At 37.0% G+C, this 20143-nt stretch overlaps 1 long non-coding RNA gene across 1 annotated transcript in view; it reads right to left on the bottom strand.

Moving 5' to 3' along the window:
* LOC109549359 (uncharacterized) overlaps nt 1-20143 on the bottom strand; it is a 319510-nt gene that overhangs the window by 32407 nt on the left and 266960 nt on the right. Inside the window, exons 5-6 of the long non-coding RNA XR_002175643.3 lie at nt 15113-15304; nt 6390-6586 (exon numbers count right to left, since the gene is read on the bottom strand). This is a non-coding gene — a long non-coding RNA (uncharacterized lncRNA). The remainder of the gene's footprint in view (nt 1-6389; nt 6587-15112; nt 15305-20143) is intronic.

The raw sequence follows: 20143 nt of genomic DNA, 5'->3' as shown, positions 1-20143 counted from the left end.
ATATCATGTTCTTCCTCACTATTTTTACAGTTTAGTTGCATATTACAAACTATCCACTCTCTCAACCATAACATGCTGCTCAAGGTCCCTGAGTCTAGTCTTATGTTTTCTCTGGACTAATTATTCTCTCCAATTCCTTCACTAACAACCCAAATCCTTCTAATTGTTAAAGGACCAGTTTAAGACATAGCATGATGAAACGTGATTTAATCACTTTTATCTACAAAAGGACACACGTACCCCAATGTTAATTGCAGCACTATTTACAATAGCCAGGACATAGAAACAACCTAAATGTCCAATGACAGATGAATGGATAAAGAAGATGTGGTACATGTATACAATGAAATATTACTCAGCCATAAAAAGGAACAAAATTGGGTCATTTGTAGAGATGTGGATGGACCTAGAGTCTGTCATACAGAGTGAAGTAAGCCAGAAAGAGAAAAACAAATAGCGTGTATTAATGCATATATGTGGAATCTAGAAAAATGGTACAGATGAACCTACTTGCAGGGCAGGCATAGAGAAGCAGACATAGAGAACGGACATGTGGATGTGGATGGGGGAGGGAAAGCTGGGATGAATTGGGAGATTAGGATTGACATATATACACTACTATGCATAAAATAGACAGCTAGTGGGAACATGCTATAAAGCACAGGAGGCTCAGCTTGGTGCTGTGATGACCTAGATGCATGGGGTGGGGGCGTGGGGGGTGGGAGGGAGGTCCAAGAGGGAGGGAATATAGGTATACATACAGCTGATTCACTTCATTATATAGCAGAAACTAACACAACATTGTAAAGCAGTGTTGTAAAGCAATACTCCAATAAAAAATAAAATAAAAATCATCTATTATTAATTTTATCTAGATCTTTGTGTTTACAGATTGATATTTCCCAATTGATTGCAAACTCTGTTGTGGCTAGCATAACAGCTTCAGTTGTTCAGTAAAGTTCTCTCAGTACTTTATTTTATTTTATAATGTTACCGAGTCCAAGCTTGCTCTGCTTGCTGCACAACAGGCCAATAAATCGGGAGACGAGGTTTTGAAGCAAGGAGTACGGCTTTATTCGGAACTCCAGCAGACAGAGAAGATGGCAGACTAATGTGTCCAAAAAACTATCTTATGGGAGTTTGGATGCCAGTTTCTTTTAGAGAACAGAGAGTGGGAGGAGGTGGGGAAGTAAAGTAAAAAGGCCCTAAGTCTAGCAAATACCTCCTGGAATGGCCCAGAGGAGAGGGGATGTGGATGTGTTAATTTCTTCAGGCAGAGAGGCAGAGTTCCCCGAGGCAGGCCATTATGTATAGACAGTATCCTTTTAGTGAACAAAGCAATGGGAAGCAAAGGTTAAAGTATAAGAAACAGATCAAACATGGAGTCAGGATTGGCTCTTCCCTGTTACAATAATATTGATTGGACTTGGCACAAACCTATCAGTATTACAGAAGTCAGGTTACGTCTGGGTTTTCTTAATTTCTGTCACACACATATATTGCCTTCTTCATATACACATTATATATAACAAGTATAGTATGATTTATTTAATATCTGATTTATATTGATTCATGTTTTTACTTAAGTATATTTATCTTAAAAGAAACTTTGTAATCTTGCTGTAAATACAAAACTAATATTTCTGGCTATAAAAAAAAGTGTAACAAGAAATGTTATTCAACTGGATCTGACCCAATATCATAGTTTTCATCTTTTTGAAAGGAAAATATCAAGTTTTATAAAGTTGCTTTTGAGTCTGGTCATTTGTCCTTGACTTATCAGAAAAACTGAAAGATTAAAAAGGTCATTATTTGTAACTCTTTAAAATGTGATTTATATTTAACGTTATTTAATGCTTTATCAGTGTGCTATCTAAAAGCATTTGATGTATCAAGAGGACTATTACATGATTTTATATTTTTTTTTATGAATTTATTTATTTTTGGTCACATTGGGTCTTCGTTGCTGTGCATGGGCTTTCTTTAGTTGTGGCGAGTGGGGGCTACTCTTCCTTGCAGTGCATGGGCTTCTCACTGCAGTGGCTTCTCTTCTTGTGGAGTATGGGCTTTAGGCACGCAGGCTTCAGTAGCTGTGGCTTGCGGGCTCTAGAGCGCAAGCTCAGTAGTTGTGGTGCGTGGGCTTAGCTGTTCTGCGGCATGTGTGGTCTTCCCGGATCAGGGCTTGAACCCGTGACCCCTGCACTGACAGGCAGATTCTTAACCACTGCACCACCAGGGAAGTCTCACGATTTTACATATTAACTTTAAAAATGTTCAACTGACAGTAACTCAAATACACAACACAGTATAAATTTTTCACATGAAATCATTCCAGACATGACTATATTTTTAATATCCATGTTTCTATAGAACTGCCTTTTATAAAGGAAAATTCAAGACTCCCTTTAGTGATTCTGGAGTATATGTTCAGTTTTTCACCTATCTATATCCCCCCAAGTCTGTAACTCAAGTTTCCAGAGCGGAAAAAAAGGGAGTAAAATTTTAGAAAGGTGTTAGACTGCAATTTATTTTACATTTGTTAAAGTGTTCTCTGGGCACCCAGAGATTTAAAGAAAAGCTTTTTCAACAAAGCCATTTGTCTACAATTGTTAAGTAACAGCATTTTATAGGGTCTAATCACCTTAGCTTGTGAATAGCCAACATGCTAAGTGATATATTAACTTCAGCTTGAGGAGTTAATTGGAAGCAGTTGAGACAGTTCTAAAAATCCCCAATTTTTAATGTAAAAGGTGTTGAAAACAGATATTTGTGAAGATAGTTCAAAAGATAATTTAAAATACATTATAACTTGTTAAAAGAAAGGTTGGTCAATGCAATAGCTATACTCTCTCAGATATAAATATATTTTTTTCTTTTTTTCACATTTATTTTTATCAGTGGACCAATTATGCAAAAAGCTCCTTTCTGGTTTTCTCCCTTGGTATTACTAGCATTTTCTAGTGGCTTCTTAGGAAAATGTATCATATAACCCAGGCATCTAGACAAATTTTTTTTTTTTTTGCGGTACGCGGGCCTCTCACTATTGTGGCCTCTCCCTTTACGGAGCACAGGCTCCGGACGCGCAGGCTCAGTGGCCATGGCTCATGGGCCCAGCTGCTCCGCGGCATGTGGGATCTTCCTGGACCAGGGCACGAACCTGTGTCCCCTGCATCGGCAGGCGGACTCTCAACCGCTGCATCACCAGGGAAGCCCTCTAGATACATTTTAAAAACCCATTGAGTCCTTCCACAAATAGAGAAATACACTTATATTATTACTGTCTGCTTCAAGAAATTGGAAATTTAAAATGCAAGTATTCCTTTCTGAGTATAAAACTATAAAATCAGTACTTAATGGGTCAAAACAATGTTACATAAGACTTTAAAAGAAATGTAAAGAATCTTGGTTGTATGACTTGAATGCAAGTTGTTTCAAGTCATTATTATGCGTAAATAAAGAATTTGACATTAAAATGAGGTGTTTGAATGCCACAGAAAAAAATCCAAAAGATTGTGAAAGGAATCTAAGAAACAAATGTTGATGGTATTTTCTAGCCTTCACTGGATAGTGGAAAGGGCTCCAACTCCAGAATAGGAGTTTAATGTGGCAAGCATGTCCCTAACATAAAGATAACTGTTACGGACAATTTTAGCTTCTTCGATTTAGCTATAAGGATTATTCATTCAGTTACATTCCCTGATTTTTTCCCCACGTTTGCAAACTAAACTGTAATTAAAGCTAATTGGCTTGTTATTGTCTGTATTTCTACAGGAAGGTAGTATGAGTTCTTATTTTACATCCTGCCATATATTTGCAATTTTAAGGTAATGAGCATTGAAGTGGCTTCAAATTCAGCATAACATCTTTTCATTAACTGCTATTTTTTATCAGTTTAAAAATAATAGTCAAGGGCTTAACCAAGACCATGCTACACTCTCTCTCTGTATCTAGAACACTTGAATAGGGCAATATTATAAGGCTCTGAGTGAATGCTAATGTTAATAGTGGGAAATTGGATTAGTAAATACTATTGAGGATAAAAATAAAAATAAAACGAGAAATTGAGTGATGAAAATTCAGGAAGTGAAAACAAATTCTGCATGGGAATACTTATTGCAATAATATGACAGAGTCAAATAATTGAAAAGGCAAGATTGCACAGGGTATACTCATGCAAGGCTTTAGTAAAGGTAATGGATATGGAGCAGTAGGAAAAAAAAAAGCACAAGCAATAGTAGAGAAGTCCAAAGATTTCCAAACACAGTTCTCCAAAGTCCTTTATCCATCACACAGGTCATACTTTGGTTTTGGATTAGGAACCACCAAAGTATGTGCAGTATTTCTCAGTTCCAGAGGAGCCCATACAGGAGTTTACTAAGGGGTCTTTTTTTAAATTGTTTTTTAATTGAAGTATAGTTGACTTACAACATTATGCTAGTTTCACACGTACAGCATAGTAATTCCATGTTTATAGAATATATTCCATACAAAGTTATTATAAAATATTGACTATATTACATGTGCTGTACATTATATCCTTGTGACTTAGTTATTTTACACTAGTAGTTTCTGCCTCTTAATCCCCTTTACCTAGTTTTTGCCCCTCCACTGCCTCTCTCCCCTCTGATAACAACTTGTTTGTTCTCTGTGTCTGTGAGTTTATTTCTGTTTTGTAATATTTGTTCATTTGTTTTATTTTTGAGATTCCACATATAAGTGAGAATATACAGTATTTATCTTTCTATGTCTGATTTATTTCAGTAAATATAACACCTTCCAGATCCATCTGTGTCATCACAAATGGCAAAATTTCATTCATTTTTATGGCTGAGTAATGTTCCATTGTGTGTGTGTGTGTGTGTGTGTGTGTGTGTGTGTGTGTGTGTGTACCACATCTCCTTTCTCTATTTATCTGTTGATGGACCCATAGTGTGTCTATAATCTTGGCTATTGTAAATAATGCTGCTATGAACATAGGGGTACATATATCTTTTCAAACTGATGTTTTTGTTTTCTTTGGGAAAATACAAAGAAGTAGAATTGCTGGATCTTATGGTAGTTCTATTTTAAATTTTTTGAGGAATCTCCATACTGTTTTCCATAGTGGCTGCACCAATTTACATTCCAACCAACAATGCATGAGGTTCCCTCTTCTACTGAGGGGTCTTTTATACCCCATTTATCACTTGGCTAAGGCTGGGCTCAGTATCTGTTAAACCAGGAATAGACTATCAATGTCTACTTCTGTAAACAATGGAGACAAGTTAGTACCATGTGTTCCCAGGAGAGTTTTGAATTTTAAACAGCACATTATAAATCATTAGCTAGTACAGTTCATTCTTTTCTTGGCCAAATGATAAATATCAGACTTCCCCAGAGATAAGCATGAAGCTGCCCCAGTCCAGCTATAAGAGAACTCTGTCCTTGCAATCTCATAAAAGACTGAATGATGTGAATCTGGAAGAATAACTTAAGCATCAGCCCTCAGTGTGCAAATTATTTTATAGGCCTTTTGGCCCCTATCATGATCATTCTGAAAGAACCTAAAGAAATCAAAGCTAAACCTTATATTGAGGTATAATACAACACAGCCACATAGTACTTATCTTAAAATTCAAAGGAGACTTAGTATAAATAAATCTATAAAATATTGACTGGTTACCACAGTAAATTATCAATAAATAATACCTACAACCTAACACAAACCACTCCAAAATTTCAGATCCATAATTACAAACCAACACTATAAAAGTGTGTTTCATACCTTGACTACAGGTAAATGTTGTGGCAGTATTTTAACAAAACAGTTCAGGCCAATTCCAGGTCTACCGAAATTAACCTTTACAGTGCACAATCCATGAGGTAAAGGGCTTAACAATCAAGTAAAATAAAGGATAAGTAAATTAAGTAAAAATAATGACTACATGTATCAAACATCTACAACTTCTGAGGTCCTGTGCTAAAAGCTTTGCATTAATCTCCCTTTTAATCTTATAGCAACACTGTATAACTTCTTACCACTTTTCCTCCCAACTTTGTTGAAGTATAGTTTATATACAATGAGATTCAACAACTTCAAGTGTACAGTGTGATGAGTTCTGGAAATTGTATATTGTCATGTAACAATTTACAATTGACACCTGAGAATTGAAAAATAATTTTCATTCTGGTTTCTCCATAGAAAACAGATATTAAGACTGCATGTCTAGGATATTCAGTATAAGGACAAGCCAGTGTAAACATGGCTATTTTCAAGATGAATACTGAAATATTACATTTAGCCTTACTGTTATGTAACATTTTTTTATGAGTAATCATGCTATGTTTTCTAATTCTTAGATAAAAGAAATTGTTCCTTTTTTTAAGAATTTAGTCATTTTCTTACTCACCTGGGAACTGGCCAGTCATCCATCTGGGTAGAAGGTTCTAACACAATGCACACATTTGCATTCTGAGTTTGGTAAAAATTTTAAAGAGATTTTGAAACACTGGGAATACATATTGTTGGAAATACTCTTATGGAGAATGCCTTGCACCCATGGAAAGTCATGGGCCATGATCTACTAGGGTAGATGAGCCAACATACCTAAAAAATAAAATAAATAAGTTTAAAATGAAAATAGATTTTTTTTCCCAATGTGCAACAACTATGTCAACTAATATATTGTTTCTTGCCTTATTTTATCATATATTTACTATTTCCTTATGATAGCCTTCTTTTTGCAGCATTTAGAATATATTTTGCAAAATTGGTACATTTTTTAATCTCTTTCACCTGTTTCACCCCCAACCCCCTTCCCCTCTGGCAACCACCCATTTGTTCTCTGTATCTATGAATCTGTTTTCACTGTGTTTTGTTTGTTTTGCTTTTTAGACTTCACATATAAGTGAGATCATATAGTATTTGTCTTTCTCCATCCGTCTGACTTATTTCACTTAGCACAAAACTGCCTAGATCCATCAATGTGATCACAATAGCATTTTGTTATGAAGTTAAATTTATAACTACCATATGACCCAACAATTCTACTCCTAAGTATTTACCCCAAAGAAATGAAAACATGCCCATGTAAACACTTTTACCAAAAATTGTTTACACATCATAGCCTGAACCTGAAAATGACCCAAATGCCCATCAACTGGTGAGCAGATAAATTTATTACATATAAAAATTATTACATCTATTACATCTACTACTACTCAGCAATAAAACAATGAGCGATTTAAAGCCTAGTTATTCTGAAGCCGGTTAGGGCCTAAATCCATTCAGTTTTAGGCAGAAACTTGCTGAGGTAGAATCCTGGGCCTAAGCATTTTAACGCCTAGTTATTCAGAAGCCAGGTAGGGGCTAAATCCACTTCAGTTTTAGTCAGAAACTGGGTGAGGTAGAATCCAGGGCCTAAGCATTTTAAAGCCTAGTTATTCAGAAGCGGGGCGCTTCCGGGAAGATGGCGGAAGAGTAAGACGCGGAGATCACCTTCCTCCCCACAGATACACCAGAAATACATCTACACATGGAACAACTCCTACAGAACACCTACTGAACGCTGGCAGAAGACCTCAGACCTCCCAAAAGGCAAGAAACCCCCCCACGTACCTGGGTAGGGCAAAAGAGAAAAGAAAAAACAGAGACAAAAGGTTAGGGACGGGACCTGCACCAGTGGGAGGGAGCTGTGAAGGAGGAACAGTTTCCACACACTAGGAAGCCCCTTCGCGGGCGAAGACTGCGGGTGGCGGAGTGGGGGAGCTTCGCAGACACGGAAGAGAGCACAGCAACAGGGGTGCAGAGAACAAAGCGGAGAGATTCCCGCACAGAGGATCAGGGCCAACCAGCACTCACCAGCTCGAGAGGCTTGTCTGCTCGCCCGCGGGGCGGGCGGGGCTGGGAGTTGAGGCTCGGGCTTCGGTCTGAGCACAGGGAGAGGACTGAGGTTGGCGGCGTGAACAGAGCTTGCAGGGGGTTAGTGCACCACGGCTAGCCGGGAGGGAGTCCGGGGAAAAGTCTGGACCTGCCGAAGAGGCAAGAGACTTTTTCTGCCCTCCTTGTTTCCTGGTGCGCGAGGAGAGGGGATTAAGAACGCTGCTTAAAGAAGCTCCAGAGACGGGCGCGAGCCGCGGCTAAAACCACGGATCCCAGAGACGGGCATGAGACGCTGAGCCTGCTGCTGCCGCCACCAAGAAGCCTGTGTGTGAGCACAGGTTACTATCCACAGTCCCCTTCGGGGAGCCTGTGCAGCCCGCCACTGCCAGGGTCCCGGAATCCAGGGACAACTCCCCCGGGAGAACGCATGGCGTGCCTCAGGCTGGTGCAACGTCACGCCAGGCTCTGCCGCCGCAGGCTCACCACGCACTCCGTGCCCCTCCCTCCCCGCAGCCTGAGTGAGCCAGAGCCCCGGAATCAGCGGTTCTTTAACCTCGTCCTGTCTGAGCGAAGCACAGACGCCCTCTGGCGGCCTACACGCAGAGGCACGGCCAAATCCAAAGCTGAGCCCTTGGGAGCTGTGAGAAAAAAGAGAAAGGGAAATCTCTCCCAGCAGCCTCAGAAGCAGCGAATTAAAGCTCCACACTCAACTTGATGTACCCTGCATCTGTGGAATACATGAATAGACAACGAATCATCCCAAATTAAGGAGGTGGACTTTGAGATCAAGGTTTATGCTTTTTCTCCTTTTCCTCTTTTTGTGTGTATGTGTATGCTTCTGTGTGAGAGTATGTCTGTATAGCTTTGCTTCCACCATTTGTCCTAGGGTTCTATCCGTCCTTTTTTTTTAATAATTATTTTTTTATTTTAATAAATTTATTATATTTTATCTTACTTGACTTCATTTTACTTTAACTTCTTTCTTTCTTTTTTCCTTCCTTCCCTCCTTCCTTCCTTCCTTCCTTCCTCCCTCCTTCCCTCCCTCCTTTCTTTCTTTCTTTCTACTTCTACTAATTCTTTCTTTCTATTTTTTCTCCCTTTTATTCTGAACCGTATGGATGAAAGGCTCCTGCTGCTGCAGTCAGGAGTCAGTGCTGTGCCTCTGAGGTGGGAGAGGCAACTTCAGGACACTGGTCCACAAGAGACCTCCCAGCTCCACATAATATCAAATGGCGAAAATCTCCTGGATAGCTCCATCTCAACACCAGCACCCAGCTTCACTCAACGACCAGCAAGCCACAGTGCTGGACAACCTATGCCAAACAACTAGCAAAACAGGAACACAACCCCACCCATTAGCAGAGAGGCTGCCTAAAATCATAGTAAGTCCACAGACACCCCGAAACACACCAGCAGATGTGGACCTGCCCACCTGAAAGACAAGATCCAGCCTCATCCACCAGAACACAGGCGCTAGTCCCCTCCACCAGGAAGCCTACACAACCCACTGAAACAAGCTTACCCACTGGGGACAGACACCAGAAACAACGGGAACTACGAACCTGCAGCCTGCAAAAAGGAGACCCCAAACACAGTAAGAGAAGCAAAATGAGAAGACAGAAAACACACAGCAGATGAAGGAGCAAGATAAAAACCCATCAGACCTAACAAATGAAGAGGAAATAGGCAGTCTACCTGAAGAAGAATTCAGAATGATGATAGTAAAGATGATCCTAAATCTTGGAAATAGAATGGACAAAATGCAAGAAACATTTAACAAGGACCTAGAAGAACTAAAGATGAAACAAACAATGATGAACAACACAATAAATGAAATTAAAAATACTCTAGATGGGATCAGTAGCAGAATAACTGAGGCATAAGAACGGATAAGTGACCTGGAAGATAAAATAGTGGAAATAACTACTGCAGAGCAGAATAAAGAAAAAAGAATGAAAAGAACAGAGGACAGTCTCAGAGACTTCTGGGACAACATTAAACACAACAACATTCAAATTATAGGGGTTCCAGAAGAAGAAGAGAAAAAGAAAGGGACTGAGAAAATATTTGAAGAGATTATAGTTGAAAACTTCCCTAATATGGGAAAGGAAATAGTTAATCAAGTCCAGGAAGCACAGAGAGTCCCATACAGGATAAATCAAAGGAGAAATACGCCAAGACACATATTAATCAAACTGTAAAAAATTAAATACAAAGAAAACATATTAAAAGCAGCAAGGGAAAAACAACAAATAACACACAAGGGAATCCCCATAAGGTTAACAGCTGATCTTTCAGCAGAAACTCTGCAAGCCAGAAGGGACTGGCAGGACATATTTAAGTGATGAAGGAGAAAAACCTGCAACAAGATTACTCTACCCAGCAAGGATCTCATTCAGATTTGATGGAAAATTAAAACCTTTACAGACAAGCAAAAGCTGAGAGAGTTCAGCACCACCAAACCAGTTTTACAACAACTGCTAAAGGAACTTCTCTAGGCAAGAAACACAGGAGAAGGAAAAGACCTACAATAACGAACCCAAAACAATTAAGGAACTGGAAATAGGAACATACATATCAAGAATTACCTTAAATGTAAATGGATTAAATGCTCCCACCAAAAGACACAGATTGGCTGAATGGATACAGAAACAAGACCCATATATTTGCTGTCTACAAAAGACCCACTTCAGACCTAGAGACACATACAGACTGAAAGTAAGGGGATGGAAAAAGATATTTCATGCAAATGGAAACCAAAAGAAAGCTGAAGTAGCAATTCTCATATCAGACAAAATGGACTTTAAAATAAAGACTATTAGAAGAGACAAAGAAGGACACTACATAATGATCAAGGAATCGATCTAAGAAGAAGATATAACAATTGTAAATATTTATGCGCCTAACATAGGAGCACCTCAATACATAAGGCAAGTAGTAACAGCCATAAGAGGGGAAATTGACAGCAACACATTCATAGTAGGGGACTTTAACACCCCACTTTCACCAATGGACAGATCATCCGAAATGAAAATAAATAAGGAAACACAAGCTTTAAATGATACATTAAACAAGATGGATGTAATTGATATTTATAGGACATTCCATCCAAAAACAACAGAATACATATTTTTCTCAAGTGCTCATGGAACATTCTCCAGGATAGATCATATCTTGGGTCACAAGTCAAGCCTTGGTAAACTTAAGAAAATTGAAATTGTTTCAAGCATCTTTCCAACCACAACGCTATGAGACTAGATATCAATTCAGGAAAAATCTGTAAAAAAATACAAACACATGGAGGCTACCCAATACCCTACTTAATAACGAAGTGATCACTGAAGAAATCAAAGAGGAAATAAAAAAATACCTAGAAACAAATGACAATGGAGACACGACGACCCAAAATCTATGGGATGCAGCAAAAGCGGTTCTAAGAGGGAAGTTTTTAGCAATACAATCCTACCTTAAAAAACAGGAAACATCTCGAATAAACAACCTAACCTTGCACCTAAAGCAATTAGAGAAAGAAGAACAAAAAAAACCCAAAGTTAGCAGAAGGAAAGAAATCATAAAAATCAGATCAGAAATAAATGAAAAAGAAATGCAGGAAATGATAGCAAAGATAAATAAAACTAAAACCTGGTTCTTGAGAAGATAAACAAAATTGATAAACCATTAGTCAGACTCATCAAGAAAAAAAGGGAGAAGACTCAAATCAATAGAGTTAGAAATGAAAAAGGAGAAGTAACAACTGACACTGAAGAAATACAAAAGATCATGAGAGATTACTATAAGCAACTCTATGCCAATAAAATGGACAACCTGGAAGAAATGGAGAAATTCTTAGAAAGGCACAACCTGCCAAGACTGAATCAGGAAGAAATAGAAAATAGGAACAGACCAATCACAAGCACTGAAATTGAAACTGTGATTAAAAATCTTCCAACAAACAAAAGCCCAGGACTAGATGGCTTCACAGGCGAATTCTATCAAACATTTCAAGAATAGCTAACACCTATCCTTCTCAAACTCTTCCAAAATATAGCAGAGAGAGGAACACTCCCAAACTCATTCTACGAGGCCACGATTACCCTGATACCAAAACCAGACAAGGATGTCACAAAGAAAGAAAACTACAGGCCAATATCACTGATGAACATAGATGCAAAAATCCTCAACAAAATACTAGCAAACAGAATCCTACAGCACATTAAAAGGGTCATACACCATGATCAAGTGGGGTTTATTCCAGGAATGCAAGGATTCTTCAATATACGCAAAACAATCGATGTGATAAACCACATTAACACATTGAAGGAGAAAAACCATATGGTCATCTCAATAGATGTAGAGAAAGCTTTTGACAAAATTCAACACCCATTTATGATAAAAACCCTGCAGAAAGTAGGCATAGAGGGAATTTCCTCAACATAATAAAGGCCATATATGACAGACCCACAGCCAACATCATCCTCAATGGTGAAAAACTGAAAGCATTTCCACTAAGATCAGGAAAAAGACAAGGTTGCCCACTCTCACCACTATTATTCAACATAGTTTTGCAAGTTTTAGCCACATCAATTAGAGAAGAAAAGGAAATAAAAGGAATCCAAATCAGAAAAGAAGAAGTAAAGCTGTCACTGTTTGCAGATGACATGATACTATACATAGAGAATCCTAAAGATGCTACCAGAAAACTACTAGAGCTAATCAATGAATTTCGTAAAGTAGCAGTATACAAAATTAATGCACAGAAATCTCTGGCATTCCTATACACTAATGATGAAAAATCTGAAAGTGAAATCAAGAAGACACTCCCATTTACCACTGCAACAAAAAGAATAAAATATCTAGGAATAAACCTACCTAAGGAGACAAAAGTCCTGTATGCAGAAAATTATAACACTGATGAAAGAAATGAAAGATGATACTAATAGATGGAGAGATATACCATGTTTTTGGATTGGAAGACTCAACATTGTGAAAATGACTCTACTACCCAAAGCAATCTACAGATTCAATGCAATCTGTATCAAACTACCACTGGTATTTTTCACAGAACTAGAACAAAAAATTTCACAATTTGTATGGAAACACAAAAGAGCCCGAATAGCCAAAGCAATCTTCAGAATGAAAAACGGAGCTGGAGGAATCAGGCTCCCTGACTCCAGTCTATACAACAAAGCTACAGTAATCAAGAGAGTATGGTACTGGCACAAAAACAGAAAGATAGATCAATGGAACAGGATAGAAAGCCCAGAGATAAACCCACACACATATGGTCACCTTATCTTTGATAAAGGAGGCAGGAATGTACAGTGGAGAAAGGACAGCCTCTTCAATAAGTGGTGCTGGGAAAACTGGACTGGTACATTTAAAAGTATGAGATTAGATCACTCCCTAACACTGTACACAAAAATAAGCTCAAAATAAACAAATGGGACCTAATGAAACTTGAAAGCTTTTGCACAGCAAAGGGAACCATAAACAAGACCAAAAGACAGTCCTCAGAATAGGAGAAAATATTTTCAAATGAAGCAACTGACAGAGGATTAATCTCCAAAATTTATAAGCGGCTCATCTGGGAAGATCCCACATGCCGCGGAGCAGCTGGGCCCATGAGCAATGGCCGCTGAGCCTGTGCGTCCGGAGCCTGTTGCTCCGCAATGGGAGAGGCCAAAATAGTGAGAGGCCTGCGTGCTGCAAAAAAAAAAAAAAAAAAAAAAAAAAAAAAATGAAATAATGCCATTTGCAGCAACATAGATGGACCTAGAGATTGTCATACTGAGTGAAGTAAGTCAGACAGTGAAAGAGAAATATTTTATGATATCCCTTATATGCAGAATCAAAAAAGAAATAATGCAAGTGAACTTATTTACAAAATAGAAACAGAGTCAGAGACTTAGAGAAAGAGAATATATTTAGACTATATTTCACATTGATATTATAACACTGAGCCAATTTTTAAATTTATTATTCCTACAAATGTTCTGGACTAAAATGTATAAAATTACCTGTACTAATTAAGGTTCTCAAATTAAGTAATGAAAGTGAAGTTTTAATTTAAATCTTGGACTTTGAAACAACCTACAAAAATAGTAAATTTGATATGAATGAGTTAAAGTTCCTCAGGATCTCCTTTGTGTGTGTTTCTTTGTGTGTGTTTGTACTTTGTGTGTGTGTGAGAGAGAGGGTAGATAACCCTATCGTGTTTTAGATGTGCATAACGTCTTCCCCACTCTCTCATGCTGTGGTCTCATTTTCAAATGCATTAACTTCACATGGATCTACAGTGAAACATATTGTCAATCTCTCAGTTTTTTGGTGGGGAGAAATGGGTACAAAGTATACCATATGCCCTCTTACTCAACAAGCTACCTTAATGAACTATAAGCAGATAATCTGTACTGAGTATAAATCAGTTTGTACAAAGTATTGAATCAGTTTCTATGAAAATTCTTAATATGAAATATATTGAACTTAAAATTATTTCTAAATAATTTCAATCTTATATTATCATTGATCATCTCCTTTATTTAGCACCTTGCAACCCACAAAATTTTTATTCTTCACAGCTCTACATGGTAGATATTTTTATTATCTCCATTTCAAATATATGGAAGCAGAGGTACAAGGATAAGTAACTAGATCAAAGCAGTACAGCTAGAAAATAATTGGGTCAGGATTTAAACACAAGCAGTTGCCCCCAGAGTTGGTACACTTAACCTGAAAGTATACTAATTCGATTCTTAAATATTTATAAACCATCTTAAAATCTGTACTCTTATTGCCAATAGAGACTACCCCAAGTAAACAAACCAATACTTTGAAAAAGAAAAAATATATACACATAGGAATTTAGATTGCATTTTATAAATAGCACTTCTTCTAATCTCTCTGCCATAGTCTTAATTTTACACTAGAGATTAGTAAAAAAGCAATTACTTTCAATACTCGTACAATTTTTATTGTCTTTTGTTTGTTTTTCTTTGATTTGAATATGCCAGCTGATAGGAAAAAGATGAAACTCTATTAGATGGTAATATGGTCTAGGAATCCAGATATATGAGAATCCTGCCCAAGACCATTCTCTACTTTTTCCAAAGGTTCTTAATGGATTAGAGACCTACCTGAAAGAATGGCAAGGGAAGAAAAGCCACTTTATTGGTTGTTGAACTTTGAGTCTAATGTTACAATCCAGAAATCTGGTAAAAATAGACTGAAGCATAACAATAATGGGATGCATACCTGCTTCCCATGCTCAATTCTGAATCATAGAATTTTACAATCCTTTGGAGATCCACAGAAGGTGGAAGCATCTGATCACGTGAAAGGAGGAAGCAGAAGAACGTCAAACCCAGCTATTTCCTGGGAATGCCTGCAAAAATTTCATATTCGGTGTCTTGGAATATGATCGGTTAGATTAGTTATCCTAAATGCCTGCAGAAAAGAAAAGAAAACAAAACAGAACAAAACACACTTCTCTCCACGTCTTTGCAGCTTCGAACCAAATTAGGTACCTCCACTGCCTAAACCAGGCCACCTACAACTCTGCATCAACTTTTACTACCTGTGAGCTCAGAGCCTAGAGATTCACATTCGTTGCTGTTAAGTTTGGGGTTAATTTTCAGAGTTCTGAAAAAGTTAATTCTGCCAGTCTTTGCTAGTTTATGTTTGTTTCAGTGCAGGAACCAATTTTTTGAGCTCCCTCCTTGCCATTTTCTGTGATATCAGCGTCTGTGGCCTATATATACATTTTTATAGCTGCCTTTAGTGCCTGGTACAAATGAGGTTTGATTTATCTCTTTTTTTTTTCTCCAAAAAAGGATTTATTTATCCATTTATATAGCTTTTGAATGAGCAATCAAAAGAAAAGAATATTATACATGCACATACACCTCCAAAATGAAAATAGTGTATATATTTATATTTGTTATTTTCATTAAGATTCAAAAAAAATTTTCAAACCTTCACTGAGTACACTGTGTTCGAAATACATTTGAACTAATTATGTTCAATATACCACCTTGATTTACAATTCAATACATTATTTTCAGTTTGTTTATAAAGTTCTTTTAAAATTTTTATTTAATTTCCATTTGATAAATTAATTTTTGTTCTAGTCAATGAAAGTCTTCGGGAAAGATCTGTTTCTTTGTCTTTCCCAACTTCTAGAGGTCTTCTGCATTCCTTGGCTCTGGGCCCCTTCTTTGCATCACTTCAAATACTTGCTTGCGTTGTCCCATCTCCTGTTGTCTCCTTTGACCTTCTTGCTTCCCTTGTATAATAAGCCTTGTGATTACATCATTTAGTGCACATCCAGATAATCCAGGCTAACCTCCCTATCTCAAAATTCTTAACATGATAACATCTGCAAAGTCCTTTTTTACCATGTAAAGTAACATTCACAGGTTCTGGGGATTAGGATATGGATACCTTTGGGAGTCATTATTCAGCCTACCACAGAAATGATTTTAAAGAAAACAAAACCAAGAAAACAAGAAGCATCAATAACAATATAAAATTAATTTATATTTTATAAAAGTAATTATAAACCTCACTAAAAGTTTCTAATGTTAAAACTTTGCATTTAAGTTTAGATTCTTTCACTTTCTACACTAAAATATTTCATTATTACAATATACTTTCATAAACCCTCTAGATCAAAGCAGATGCCTGCATTTCTTTTCTACGTTTTAATATTATGTGATTATATAGTGACAGAATTATAAACATCAGAAAAATTGAATGGCCCTAATTCAGCGGAATCATCCAGTTACTCATGGTAAAATAATTTATGGGCATTCCAGGCTAACTTATCACAGGAAAACATGTTAAAAGGCCTCAGGCAGATCCATTTAGTAAATGCAGCCTGTGGCTAGGAAAAGTGGAGTTCAACGCTGGTTAAAAAGAGCCATTGAGTTTTCTGCTGAGATGAACTTGTAGATGAAATTGTTATTACCCATAAGCTTACCATCTTAAATTACTTTCAAGTGCATGTTGCTGAGTTGTTGTTTTTTCCTTTCCCTTTCCTCTTTATCTCCCAGCTAGAATGTAAGGTCTATTAGAGCAGAACACTTGCCTGTCTTCTTCACTACTCTATCAGTGCCTGGCTGACATTAGGTTTCAATAAGTAGTAAATAATCAATAATTAATGCTTTCATTTGATTTTTGTCAAATGTCAATCAGTTTGTTTTGTGTTGTCACAAATCTGCATATGAAAAGCTCATAAAAGCACCTAACATCAAAACATCAAATTACATGAGGCAAAAACTGATAGAACTGCAAGGAGAAATAAATAAACCCACTATCATAGTTGGAGACTTCATAACCCATCTCTATGAAATGGACAGGTCCAGCAGGCAAAAAATCAGTAAGGATGAACTCAACAACACCATCAATCAGCTGGATATAATTGACGTCTATAGATTACTTCTCCAACAACAACACAATATACATTTTTATTAAGCTCACAGGGAACATTCACCAAGGTAAACCACATTGTGGGCCACAAAACACACATTAAGGAATTTAAAAGAATAGAAGTCATACAATGGCTGCTTTCAAACTATAATAGAATTAAACTAGAAATCAATAACAGAAAGATAACTAGAAAATCCCCAAATATGTAGAGTTTAGAAAACACACTTTAAAATAACCCATGGGACAAAGATGAAATCTCAAAAAAAATTAAAAGTATTTTGAATTAAATGAAAATGAAAACACAACATATCAAAATTTGTAGGATGCAGTGAAAGTGGTGCTTAGAGGGAAATTTATAGCACTGAATGCATATTTTACAAAAGAAGAAAGATGTAAATTCAGTAATCTGAGTCTCCACCTTGGGAAACTAGAAAAACAAGAGCAAATTAAGTCCAAAGTAACCAGAAAAAAAGAAATAATAATTAGAGCAGAAATCAGTGAAATTGAAAATAGGAGATCAATATTGAAAATCAACAAAACTGAAACTGGTTCTTTGAAAAGAACAATAAAATTTATAAGCCTCTAACCAGACTGACTAAGAAAAAAAGAAAAAGGAAACAAATAACTAATATCAGAAATGAAAGAGGAGATGTCACTACAGATCCCATGGAAATTAAAAAAAAATAATAAAGGAATACTATCAACAACTCTATGCCCACAAATTTGATAACCTCGATAAAACTGATCGAATTCCTTGAAAAACTCTGCTAAAATGCACATAGGGAGAAACAGACAGTCTGAATAGGTCTATTTCTATTAAAGAAATTGAATCCATAATTAATTACCTTTCAAAATAGAAAACATCAGGTCCAGATGGGTTCACTGGTGAATTCCCCCTAACATTTAAGAAAGAAATTATACAAATACCCTATAATCCCTTTCAGAGGCTAAAAGCAGAAGGAATACTTTCAGACTCATTCTATGAGGCCAGCATTACACTATTACCAAAACCAAAGATATTACAAGGAAAAAAAAAGTCCCTAAGATAAATATCTCTCATGAACATAGATGTAAAAATTCTCAATAAAATATTAGCAAAATGAATCCAAAGAAGTATAAAAAGAATTACACATCACAGCCAAGAGATTTATCCCAGGTATACCAGGCTGGTTCAACATTTGATCATCAATTCATGTAGTCCATCACATCAACAGACTAAAACATGAAAAATTACATGATCATACCAATAGATGCATAAAAAGCACCTTACAAAACCTAACATCTATTTATGATAAAAATTCCCATCACACACAGAGGGGAACTTTCTCAGTTTGATAAAGACTATCTACTAAAACCCTACAGCTAACATCATACTTAATGGTGAGAAACTCAAAGCTTTCCCACTAAGATCAGGTACAAGGCAAGGATGTCTCCTCTCACCACTCCTTTTTAACATTGTACTGGAAGTCCTTGATAATGTAATAAGGCAAAAAAAAAAAAAGGAAATAAAAGGTAAACAGATGGGGAAGGAAGACAAAACTGTCTTTGTTCACAGATGAAATAATTGTCTATGGAGAAAATTTGAAAGAACTGACAAACTCCTGGAACTAATAAGTAATTAGAGCAAGATTGCAGGATACAAGGTTAATATACAAAAGTCAGTTGATTTCCTATATACCAATAATAAACAAGTAGAACTTAAAATTAAAAGCATAATATCTTTTATATTAGCACCCCAGGAATGAAATACATAAGTGTAAATCTAACAAAATATGTGCATGATTTATATGAGGAAAACTACAAAATGCTGATGAATGGAATCAAGTAGGAACTAATAAAATGGAAAGATAGCCTGTGTTCATAGAAAGGAAGACACAGTATTGTCAAGATGTCAGATCTTCCCAACTTGATCTATAGATTCAATACAATTCCAATCAAAAATCCAGAAAATTATCTCATGGATATTGACAAACCAATCCTAAACTTTATATGGAGAGGCAAAAGACCCACAATAGCCAACACATATTGAAGGAGAAGAACAAAGTTGTAGGACTCTGACAGTCCCCAACTTTAAGAGTTACTATAAAGCTACAGTAATCAAAACAGTGCTGTATTGGGGTTCCCTGGTGGTGCAGTGGTTAAGAATCCACCTGCCAATGCAGAGGACTCGGGTTCGAGCTCTGGTCTGGGAAGATCCTACATGCCGTGGAGGAACTAAATCCGTGTGCTACAACTACTGAGCCTGCGCTCTAGAGCCCATGAGGCACAACTACTGAGCCCATGCGCCACAACTATTGAAGCCCGTGCACCTAGAGCCCGTGCTCCACAAGAGAAGCCATCGCAATGAGAAGCGTGTGCACCGCAAGGAAGAGTAGGCCCTGCTTGCTGCAACTAGAGAAAGCCCGTGCACAACAACGAAGACCCAACACAGCCAAAAATAAATAAATAAAATAAATTAAAAATTTTTAAAAAAAACAGTGCTGTATTGATGAACAGAATAGAGAGCCCAGAAACAGACCTGCATAAATATAGTCAACTGACTTTTGACAAAGGTGCAAAGGCAATGCAATGGAGCAAAGAGAGACTCTTCAACAAATGGAGCTGGAACAACTGGACATCCACAGGCAAAAAAATAAATCCAGATGCATAACTTACACTTTTCACAAAAATTAACTCAAAATGGACATAGATCTAAAGATAAAACCGTAGAAGATAATGTAAGAAAAAACCTAGATGGTGATGCCTTTTTAGGTACAACACTAAAGACAATCCATGAAAGAAATAACTGATAATCTGTACTTCATTAAAAATAAAAGTTTCTGTTCTGTGAGAGACAAGATCAGGAGAATGAGAGGA

This window comes from Tursiops truncatus, chromosome 7 (genome assembly GCF_011762595.2).
Source record: "Tursiops truncatus isolate mTurTru1 chromosome 7, mTurTru1.mat.Y, whole genome shotgun sequence".
Classification (NCBI taxonomy): domain Eukaryota; kingdom Metazoa; phylum Chordata; class Mammalia; order Artiodactyla; family Delphinidae; genus Tursiops; species Tursiops truncatus.
Note: the sequence above shows the minus strand (reverse complement) of the source record. Positions and strands in the feature narration are given on the sequence as shown.